The sequence below is a fragment of the Acinonyx jubatus genome, chromosome E2 (genome assembly GCF_027475565.1).
Source record: "Acinonyx jubatus isolate Ajub_Pintada_27869175 chromosome E2, VMU_Ajub_asm_v1.0, whole genome shotgun sequence".
NCBI classification, from domain to species: domain Eukaryota; kingdom Metazoa; phylum Chordata; class Mammalia; order Carnivora; family Felidae; genus Acinonyx; species Acinonyx jubatus.
Genome location: NC_069396.1, coordinates 29501428 through 29512500, shown reverse-complemented (window position 1 = coordinate 29512500; position 11073 = coordinate 29501428). Strand labels below are relative to the sequence as shown.

General features: G+C 45.8%; 1 long non-coding RNA gene across 1 annotated transcript in view; it reads right to left on the bottom strand.

Moving 5' to 3' along the window:
• Nucleotides 1–8841, bottom strand: part of LOC128313217 (uncharacterized) — a 127795-nt gene extending 118954 nt beyond the window's left edge. Inside the window, exon 1 of the long non-coding RNA XR_008293589.1 lies at nucleotides 8786–8841. This is a non-coding gene — a long non-coding RNA (uncharacterized LOC128313217). The remainder of the gene's footprint in view (nucleotides 1–8785) is intronic.
• Between the last annotated feature and the right edge of the window lie 2232 nt (nucleotides 8842–11073).

The window sequence follows — 11073 nt, the reverse complement described above, 5'->3', positions numbered from 1 at the left end:
CTTGAGGGGGGCACCTGTTGAGATGGGCACTGGGTGTTGTATGGAAACCCATGTGACGATAAATTTCATATTAAAAAAATTAATAACATAAATTAAGAACAAAACAAGTGCTTCCAAATGGACAGCTTCAAATGCAATCCTGCTTCCGAGTTGGCAGAGCGGGCAGGGTGCCATCCCCGGAGTGTATCTGCCTTCGTGCGTGGGCGCGCGTGGGCGCAGGTGAATGTGCGCTTTCTCCAAACGGCGCTTCCAAAAAAAAAAAAAAAAAAACCACCACCCCTTGGCTGAGAGTTTCTATCTCTTGGTGGGATCTCCTGACCTCATCTGGAGAATGCCTGCCTCCCGCCCCAAACTCGCTTTAGGAAAATCTGTACCAGGAAAATTTCACGCGCAGAGAGAAAGGGGGGTGCGGGCAGCGGGGGGCCAGGCCCCGTGGTGGGTTGCGGGAGAGAACGTAAAAAGGCAGCTACCTCGAACGCAGCAATCAACACACTGTTAGCAAGAGTCTCGAAGTTCACGGCTCAGGTTAGGCATGCGAGCTGCTGGGAACTTTTCTCCCAGCAGATGAAACTGTCACAGAGTTGGGGGCGCGCGTGGAGGATAAATAAACCAGAGAGAAACCAAAGACACGGCTCATCGATTTAAGAAGGCCAGTTTCTTGTGAAAGTTTACACTCACCGAGTGCCCCCCCCCCCCCGGGTGCGGGCATTACAACTGCCCAGGGACCAGCAGAGGACAAAGGATCTGTCGTCACTCGCCAACGTAGCCCTATCTGCCACTTCTGCCCTTCTGCCCAACAGGACTGTTGTGCCTCACCGACCAGAGAGGGCCATCCACCAACTGGATTGTCAATCAAAGGGCATTCGAAGGAAGTCATTCGACTCACTGTCCTTCGGCCGCTTGCAAGGACTTTTTTCGGAGTGGCACAGGCCTGCCGGATCGCAGCAAACAGGTTGCTTCACCAGCCAAGCCCGCTGAACGTTGCTTCTGCGAAGGACACGTTCACGGCACCCCGAGTTTGTGGTAGATTCCAGCCACCGTCCTGGAAATAACAGACCCATGTTCTGTGCCCCGCCAGCTCTGGCTTTAGCGTTGTCCAGCTACCCACACCACCCCCCACCCCCGATTTTGCAAGAGAACCCCCGAGAGAATCAGGCACCAGGAAAACAAAACAAAACAAAAAACCGCGTCGCTCTTCTCAATTTAGAGCCGCAGTCCCATTTAAATACATCTTGGGCTTGCTTGCTTTTCCTTTGGAGCCTTTGCAAAGAAATCCAACCTCATTAGACTCAAACACCAATCTCTCGAGAGCATCTCTCTCTTTTCACCCCGCTACTATGGGACAAACTCACCAGCCTCGAGCATCAGATGAGGAGAAAATAAACACCCAAGCTCGTGGAGGGCTTCCTCCATTAAGGCCGCAGAAGACGGGCATCTACCTTCTCCGTGGCAGAAAATTTGTCCTTAATCCAAAGATGACCTCATCCCTTGACCTTTCATCCACCTAAAAATAAAGAGTTTGAAAAAGAAAATATTTCTAGCACGAGGAATAGAAGTAAGAACCTGCCTCCCCAAGTGCGGGTTTTTTTTTTTTTTAACTTGACATCCTTTTACATCAAAATCCACTGCTTTTAAACTCAAGGCGAACGGAATCGCCAGCCCAAACTCCCCTGATAGGAACTTGGCAGGATATCTGCCTTGTCATACCCTACTTGTCTGATGCGTAATACCTGGATTTTTTTTTCTTAAGTCGACTTCTCCAAAATGCCTAATCTTCATATTTTTGACCCTCCTCTGTCCCCCAAGCCGTTCCCTCATTTGCCTGCAGACACGGCCCTTCTCATCAGCCGTTCTCATTTCCTACTGACACTTGCTCTCGCCGCTCTTTGCGGTGGGAAAAAAAAAAAAAAAAAAAATCTGTGCTGTGAACACAGTTTGACATTTCCTGACATTTCATGAACTAATTACACTACAAATAATTAAGCATGTTCACATCTGTAACAAACGAAGGCAAAATGGTTGTCAGCGGGCGTGATTGATGACCTCCCTGAGACTTGATCTGATGAGATTCTCCCCACCCTGGGCAGGAGCCTGATGCCACTGCGTTTGCAATCATGCCTTCAGCCCTTTTCATCAGATCACACGGACGAGACGCTTGAAGAAAAGGATGGGAAAATTAATGACTACAATGAAATATTTGCATTTTTCCAGGGCTGGAGAAAACAATGAACAAGAGATGTGACAACCTCAATTATTTGGTGGTGCTAAGAGCTGGGAGGCAGCTCCTGCTGGAGGGAGCTGTTGGGAAGCCTGGGGGTGTCAGGCTGGCTGGAAAAATGGCAGGTGACAAGGACAACATTTTTTTTTTTTTTTATGCTACACAGGCCCACAGAAGCTCGGCTAAAAAGACAAATTGCGGGAGCGATTTCTTATGGAGGGGGAAATTTGTCAGCATTTAAGCTCGTTCCTCCACAAAGGTTGGACCCGGGTGTGAAAATAAGCTGGGCGGCAGACAAAGGAACGCAATCTGATATCTGCCAATCCCCGCAGCTGCCAATGGCTGGGTCTTCTTTGTTTCACACGGTCTGGGGGCTCTCGGCGTGGGCTGCACACTGTACAGAACTGAACATCCCCTGCCCACTGGGAACTCATTTGGAAGGGACCCCAGTCTGCTGGAGACCTAATTTGGCTTTTTCCAAAGCCAGCTCCAGCCAGTTTTCTGGGCAAATTTCCCTCCTGAAGTTGCCCAAACAAATGGGTTTATCATCCAACATGACGCCAGCGCGGAGGTTCCGTGAGCCAGAATGCAAGCATAAAATAAAATAAATACCTTTGGATACAGGAGATGGCCAGGCGTCTCTCTCTCTCTCTATGGAGGTCCTTGCCAATGACACCCTGGCAACCGAAAATGGCAAAACGGAGTTTTTGAGGATTAATTTTTAAAGTGCAAAACAAATTCCATTATATGAAATCCTCCCATAATTTTAATTTCACAACGTATTTGTCTGTTGTTTCTAAGTGGAATAAACAAGTCAATTTACAATCCAATTAGCTGTTTGAAATTTCAGCCATTGCAATTCATCAGGTCACCATCGGACACGCGAGGACATCTAGACTACACTCGCCACGTAGAACGGTACGGAACTACCGCTTTGTTGGGCACCTACTATGTGTAAGACGCTGTGCAAAGTTCTTTACTTACACGTGTTAACTTCACTGCAACCTACAAGGTAGATATTGACATCCACGTTACTCAGGTAAGGGAAGTGACGTTCAGGAAGGTAAGGCGACCTGCCCAAAGTCACACAGCTATTACGTGGCCGAGGCAGAATTCAGACCTCCATCAATCTGGCTGCAACGCTTGGGGAAACCCCACTTCTTATTCTTTGGGTGGCCAGCACCCAGATTCCGGGTGGGTCAGTCAAGTTCATCCGTTCCCCTCGGGGTCGGTGCCCACATCAGAAGGATGCATGATTCATCGTCCTCCCTCCCACTCTTGTCCTGTCAACCCCCAGCCACTCAGACTGAAATGAACATCTTCTCCATTACTGGCCTCCAAACGCATCCCAAGTCCTGCCCCCAATCCATTAGCGAGATGGAACTTTCTTTATGCACAAGAAAGAAATCAGCCTGCAGGTTTGGAGGTCTCTGACTCTGAAAGTCAAAATATCCCCAGCCCGAGGGTCTCAAGGCAACAGTCAGTCCTGTCCCTTTAGACCTTAAAGGAATTTGGGCTGCAACTTTTTCCGTTTTGTGTTTGAATTCTACAGGGAAGGTGAGCAGACGATCAGACGTTCTTTCTTCCTTAAAATAGGTGCTGAAAGTAGGCTTTCTAGCTTCTTGCTCAGGGCAGTGCTGGGAAGCACAGATTAAGCACAGCGGGGCAGGTCCTGTGTGAAGTGTCAAGATTTCAAGGATGATTTTCAGTGTTTTTAAATTACTAGACCATAGTGTAGATTTAAAGCCTTAGCCGTAGCCTTCCTGCTCCTTTCACAGAGAAACTCAAATGTGTATCTACAATTTGCCCCGATTAGGCTTTTAAAAAAGCATTGTTGTTGGTTGTCCTTGGACAATAAAAGCGGGGCATTTTCGACCTTCATCCCGCAACCCGACTTCAATATCTGCTAATTCCTTTTTATAAAACAAATTGCATCAATGGCGGTTCCATTTAACCAACTCCAGCTTAAATTGTTTTTGTTCTCTTTCATAAGTTCCTTCTCCAGATTAAATGCTGCTGCGCTCCGAACAAACTGCTGTCGGCCGAAGTGGGAAAGCGTGATTTGATTAGTATAGATTCTGGAATCGGGTAAGTACTGTGTCAGTGTCCTCTCCAGAAGAGAGGTGACGTGTCATGGGATATTAAGAATGGCCATTTAATGTAAAAACTCAGATAATACATGAGTTAAATGGGGAAAATGAGAGAAAGCTTTTAAGCATTCTCCCAAGACGGATTGCAGAATAATATTATTGTACACGGGGGGGGGGGGGGGGGGGGGTGACACCATTGGGAAGCCATCACAGAAGTAGGTTTAAAATCATTAGGGCAAAAAGCATTTCAGAGCTGCAGCAAGACGGCGGCAACACGTAATGAATTATCAATAGAGACCTAGTGATTCGGTTATATTACAATATGAACAGAAAACTTCCTGTTACATAATTTTAATCTGCCACTCTGATAAATGACTGGAGGAGGGAGCCCCGTTTCTGTTGTGAGCAAAGGGGGGGGGGGATGAATATGAAAGACACCAGAGAACGTTTTAAATTAAGTATTCTGTGATCCAAGGATTCACCAAACACCCAAGCTCCAGGATTCACCCGAAAGACACCCATTTCTGAACGTGGCACAAGGCTCTCCATAAGCCATCTCGCATTCCAATGAAACCGTATTTACAAAAACCGGTGGCCGCCCCTCACGCCCGAGTTTGTGACTTCGATTTTTGAAATACTGCCTTAAAATATTGTTTATCTCGATTGCTGAGGGTTTCGGTGCCCCCCGAAACTTTGCTCCCAAGATGAACATCTCCCTGGTCTCACCCTGGTTTGGCCTTGCTGCCCATGGAACTGTAAGGTGGGCAATATGATCCTGAGTTTACAGCCTGGGAAGCTGGAGTCCGGAGAGATTTTGTAACTCAGGCACACAGTTTGTCAATGGTGGAGTCTAGGGTCACACCCAACCTGTTGGACTCAAAATCTGAGCAACCATGCTGTCTGCATATGTGCACGTGGGTGTGTGTGTGTGTGTATGCACGTGCATGAGGGTGTGCGTGTGTCTGTGCGTGTACAGTTAAATCTTTCCTACCCAGTATTGCCACCCCAATTACAGAATTCTTCATCGAGTTGCAAAATACTCTTTGCCTCACTACCGAGTCCTGGGGCAAGGGAGCCATTTTATTATCTCACATTTAAAAGCTATTTGAGAAGCGCCTCGGTGGCTCAGTTAAGCGTCTGATTTCGGCTCAGGCTGATCTCAGGATTTGCGGGTTCGAGCCCCACATCGGGCTCACTGAGGTCAGCACAGGGCCTGCTTTGGGTCCTCTGTCCACGCCCCCCCGCCCTTCCCCCGCTTGTAGTCTCTCTCTCTCAAAAATAGATAAAACATGAAAAATAAATTAAAAAAAATAAAAAATAAAAATAAAAGCTATTTGATGTTTACTAAGTGGAAATGTTCTCTTTTTTTGTCTAAATAACATTGTATGATTTATTTTAGGAGAAGTAAATAAAACACATGCGACAGATAAGGCATCTTATAACATCCTATAATTTTTAACCAGTCTTGTGCTTTATACAAGAATATAAGTTTCAGATAATTTTGGAGAAAATGCCACTGAGAATAGTCAGTATTATACGAAGCATCCCTTTTTATCAGTTTAATGCCCTTTCCTTCTTAAATTCAGAGCTCAGCAGTGAGTATATTTAAGAAGTTTTCTCCCCACCACTTATAACTCAACACACACATATGCACACACATACACGAGCAGATGTCCTTTTAATGAAATACACAGTAAAACCTTGGGTTGCAAGCATAATTCATCCCGGAAACATGCTTGCAATCCAAAGCACACGCCTATCAAAGCGAATTTCGAGAACCATTGACTCACTTGTGATCATCCGACGTCCGGCGTTTTGTACTACTCGTGCAGCGAGATACCGCTCATCTACCAGGTTAAAGTTGATTAGAAATGTTTGCTCTTCTTGCAAAACACTCAAGAGCAAGTTACTCGCAATCCAAGGTTTTGTTGTAATCGAGATACGACCTTATATGATTTGGGGTGTACAACATAATGATTCGATATTTGTATATGCTGTGACGACCTTTGCGTGATGAAAGTTTCCAAGATCTGCTCTCTCGACAACTTTCAAATATGCAATACAGTGTTATTAATTATAGTCACCATGCTGTACGTGACACCCCCGTGACTTATTTATTTCAGAGCTGGAAGTTTGCACCTGTTGACTGTCTTCACCCATTTTGCCCACCCTGCCACCCCCACCCCCTGCCCCTGGCAACCGCCAATCTGTTTTATGTATCTGAGCTTGGGTTTTGTTTTTGTTTTGTTTTGTTCTCAGAGTTCATGGGTAAGTGAGATTATACGGTATTTATCTTTATCTGTCTGACTTTTTTCACCTACGATAATGCCTTCAAGGCCCATCCATGCTGTCCTAAATGGCAAGAGTTCATTCTTTTTTATGGGTGAGTAATATTCCCCCGTGTATATAGCCCACATCTTTATTCATTCCTCCATCAGTGCACACTTTGGTTATTTCCATGTCTTGCCTCTTGTAAATAATGCAGCAGTGAGCGTGGGGGTGCAGATATCGTTTGGAGTTGGAGCACTTGGGTGGCTCAGTCAGTTGAGCATCTCACTTCAGCTCAGGTCATGATCTCACAGTTCGTGAATTCAAACCCCGCATCGGGCTCTGTGCTGTCAGCAAGGAGCCAGCTTCGGATCCTCTATCCCACTCTCTCTCTGCCCCTTCCCGTGCTCACACGTTTTTCTCTCAAAAACATATAAATATGTATAAGAAAAAAAAAACACAGAAGAGGAGCTGTGCTCCATTGGGCTTTTGAGTTTTGTAGCACGGGGAAGATTTAGCTATTTAAATCAAGACAAGACAAAAGTTAGGGGAGGGGGTGGATTACCAGGCATCACATCCTTCTTGACACCTGACCTGGAGATCCCCCTCCGAAGAAGTTACCCCATGACTACACTCAATGCTGGAGGCATCAGAAAAACAGGCAAAGGAAAAACATGGGAGAAACTGGAGGAAAAAAAAAAGAGCCAATACATTCTGGAATATAAGGCAGCTATGAAAATGATAGACTAGATGTACAGGTGTTGATGTAGGAAAGTCCATAAGATCGATCAATAATTCTCTTTTAAAAGTCAAGAGTCACAATAGTGTATATTTTGGATTTATTTATTTTAATGTTTATTTATTTATTTGGAGAGAGAGAGCGCGCTAGCTGGGGAGGGGCAGAGAGAGAGAGAGAGAGAGAGAGAGGGAAACAGAATCCCAAGCAGGCTCCGTACTGTCAGCAGGGACCCTAATGCAGGGCTCAAACTCAAGGACCGTGAGATCACGACCTGAGTTGAAATCAAGAGTCAGATGCTTAACCAACTGAGACACCCAGATGCCCCTGGAATTATTTTTAAAAAGGACACACACACAATTCTATGTATGCATATATATATGTGTATATATATATATATATATATATATATATATATATATGCTTGGCATTCTTGTATGTGCATTGAAAAGTCTTAGAGGCCTCTATATGAAGCTGATGAAACTTATTATCACTGGTGGGGACTGAGTTTCAGGTGCAAAGATATCTGAATGGTCCTTGTGCATCCTTCTGTATTTTCCAAATTTCTGCTGTGAGCAGGTGTCGTTTTATTACACGTTTTTAGATCTCTGGTGATTCTTACTTTCTTAAGTATGCTGTTCTAGATTATCTAAATATTTTATAATAAGCATGTTCCTTTATAATGCTATAGTCTGTAACAATCAATGACCCACACTGCACAAAATTTAAAAAAAACAGCTTTATTGAGATACATTTCACATTAAAGTGTATAATTTGGGGGTCTTTAACATTTTCAGAGTTGTGCAATTATCATGGAGCTCAGTTTAGAGCATTTTCATGCTCATCATTAAACACTCCCAACCAAAAAGAAACCTCACGCTCATCATTAAACACTCCCGAACATCCCTTGCCCCACCCCAGTATCCCCCGCCCCGACCCCAATCGCAAGCAAACACTCCTTCACTTCTTGTCTCCATTACTTTTCCCTATTCTGACATCGCATTTATTTATTTATTTATTTTTTTTTTTTTTAAGCTTTATTTACTTTTGAGAAAAAGACAGAGTGCGAGCAGGGGAGGGGCAGAGACAGAGAGAGACACAGAATCCGAAGCAGGCTCCAGGCTCCAGGCTCCAAGCTGTCAGCACAGAGCCTGACGCAGGGCTCGAACTCACGAAACCGTGAGATCATGACCTAAGTCGAAATCAAGAGCTGGGCAGTTAACCGACTGAGCCACCCAGCTGTCCCCACGTTGGTCTCTTTCTAATTCCGATGTGTTTTAATTTTTTTTATTTTTTTTTATTTAAAAAAAAATTTTTTTAATGTTTATTTTATTTTTGAGACAGGGAGAGACAGCATGAACAGGGGAGGGTCAGAGAGAGAGGGAGACACAGAATCTGAAACAGGCTCCAGGCTCTGAGCTGTCAGCACAGAGCCTGACGTGGGGCTCGAACTCGCGGACCACGAGATCAGACTTGAGCCGAAGTCGGACGCTTAACCGACTGAGCCACCCAGGAGCCCCACCGATGTGTTTTTAAAAATTATATAAACAGGGGGGACCTGGGTGGCTCAGTCGGTTAAGCGTCCGACTCTTGGTTTTGGCTCAGGTCATGATCCCATGGTTCGTGAGTTCAAGTCCCGCATCGGGCTCCATCCACACGGACAGCAAGAAGCCTGCCTGGGATTCTCTCTCCCCCCTCTCTCTCTTATCCTGAGTCTTGGAGATGACTAAATATATAAGTATTAAGTCACCTACATTATTTTTTGTTTTAAACGTCCCTTTACCTCTCTCTCCGAACATAGAGCCTAGATTTGTTCCGGGTAACTGCCTGGCTTACCTTACACTACAGCAGGTTACCTGGAAGCCTGAAACCCCCTTTTATGCGCCCCGCTCTTCCTCGACTTCAGTCCAATTTTCTTAAAATTTAATGTGGATCGTAGGGTCATACCTATTGAGAGCAAACCATGACGCTGCCATTTACAAGTTCGGGGGGCATGAGTCTGGGCCTCAGTTTCCTCTTTTGTAAAATGGGAATACAAACAACACTTCCCTCCTAGGCTGCCGTGAGGATTAAATGAGATGAGGATTAAATGAGAGTGCTCCACTTTGGCATTCACACTATTAGCCACATAGACGCAGTCTAGAAACACGGCCGGCAGAAAAGCCCATTTCTTCAGTGTAATTCTCTCCGCAGTTAGGCCATCTGGCCACGAAATCAGTTCCATGTGTGTTCCTCAGGAGCTCCCAGCCCAGGGAATTAAGATCTCAGCCTTGGGGAGCTGGGTAGGGCCACACCCTTAAGCCTAACTCCTCTGATTGAAGTAAAATTGCAAAATGAATGGTAATCACAATAGTAGATCATTATGCATTGTACCCAAGCTGGGCCGGCACGAAGGATATTGATGTAGCCACAAAAATGAGTCGAGGTCCAGAGGCCAAGCTCCTGAAAGAGCCAGGCTGGGGAGAGTGCGAATTGCGATCCCAATTGGAAACATCACCGCCTGCATAAGCATCCTGCAAGTTCCGACGTGGGGCTGCCATTGTGGTTCCGGAGCAAAGGGGAAAGCTGATCTGGGAGCATTCGCTGATTGGAAAAAAAAAAAAAAATGGCCAGTGGGTCCTCTGTTGACTCATCTCTGCGATTTAACCGGCCCCCACTTTGTTTTGGGTAGTTCCGTGTATGGACGGTGATTGTTCGGCCAATACATATTCGTTGAATTGTAGGGAACAAATGGGACTTTTATTTACTCTTTGGTTTCCACCGGAAGTGCTAGGCCCCTGGTAAACACTCCTTTGATAAGGCTAGAGGGTCTGGAACATTTAACGAACCATGGGCTTGAAACTGGAAACGCCAGCTTGGAAAGTTGTGGACTTGCCGGTCGTTAATGGGCAAGAATTTGTTGACCGACAATCACCCCTGATTATGGGGCTTGACTGAAGATGAGGGGAAGCTGCATTCCGCTCATTGATTCCTCCTCGTCCTCCAGTGGGCCATCTGAACGCTGGATCTTTGACGTCTCTGGGAAGAAGAATCTTCTAGCAACCAGGACACCGGGACTCTCCTGGCTCCTATTTTCTCAGGGGAGACCCTGCTTCGCTTGCCAACACGAACCCTGAGGGTCCCGTGAGGAGCCCTAAGTTCACACGATTCCTATACTCTTCCATCCCTATTTCAAAACAGAATTACCTTTTGTTATTGGCCTGAATTAAAATTTGCCCTCATTTACTTCGCTGGTTATCGTACATCAGAAATCAAAACCACTTTCCTGCTGCTTGTAACAGGCAAGAGGAAGGAGGAAACTTCATGGTAAGATCAAGTTCCACCCATTAACATTTGTTTATTTGCTGTAAGATAATCAGGCTGTCAATGTCAGAGACTAGTGAAGGCACATGCCTAAAGATGCAAAAAGGAAGACAGCAGGATGGCAAAAATCCCCTTGTACTCCCTGGGCAGCCTATAGAAAGAGAAAGCAATCCTCTATCAGTCAGGCTAGGGCAGGCCAGGCTGTGGAAACAACCACCCACAAGATCTCAGCAAACGGTGATTTTGTGCCAATGCTGCAAATCAGTGGCATGTCAGCAACGGGTTCTGCTCTAATCGCTCGGAGACCCATCTACCATGATCACCACAGTAGTGGAAAGGGGACACAGAGAACAAGAATAGTACCGGCTCTCACACGGCCTCCCTAGCTCGACATCACCCAACTTCCTTCTTGTGCCAAACCCCCCTCCCTCCCCTTTCCTGTCCTCCCGGCTCTGTAT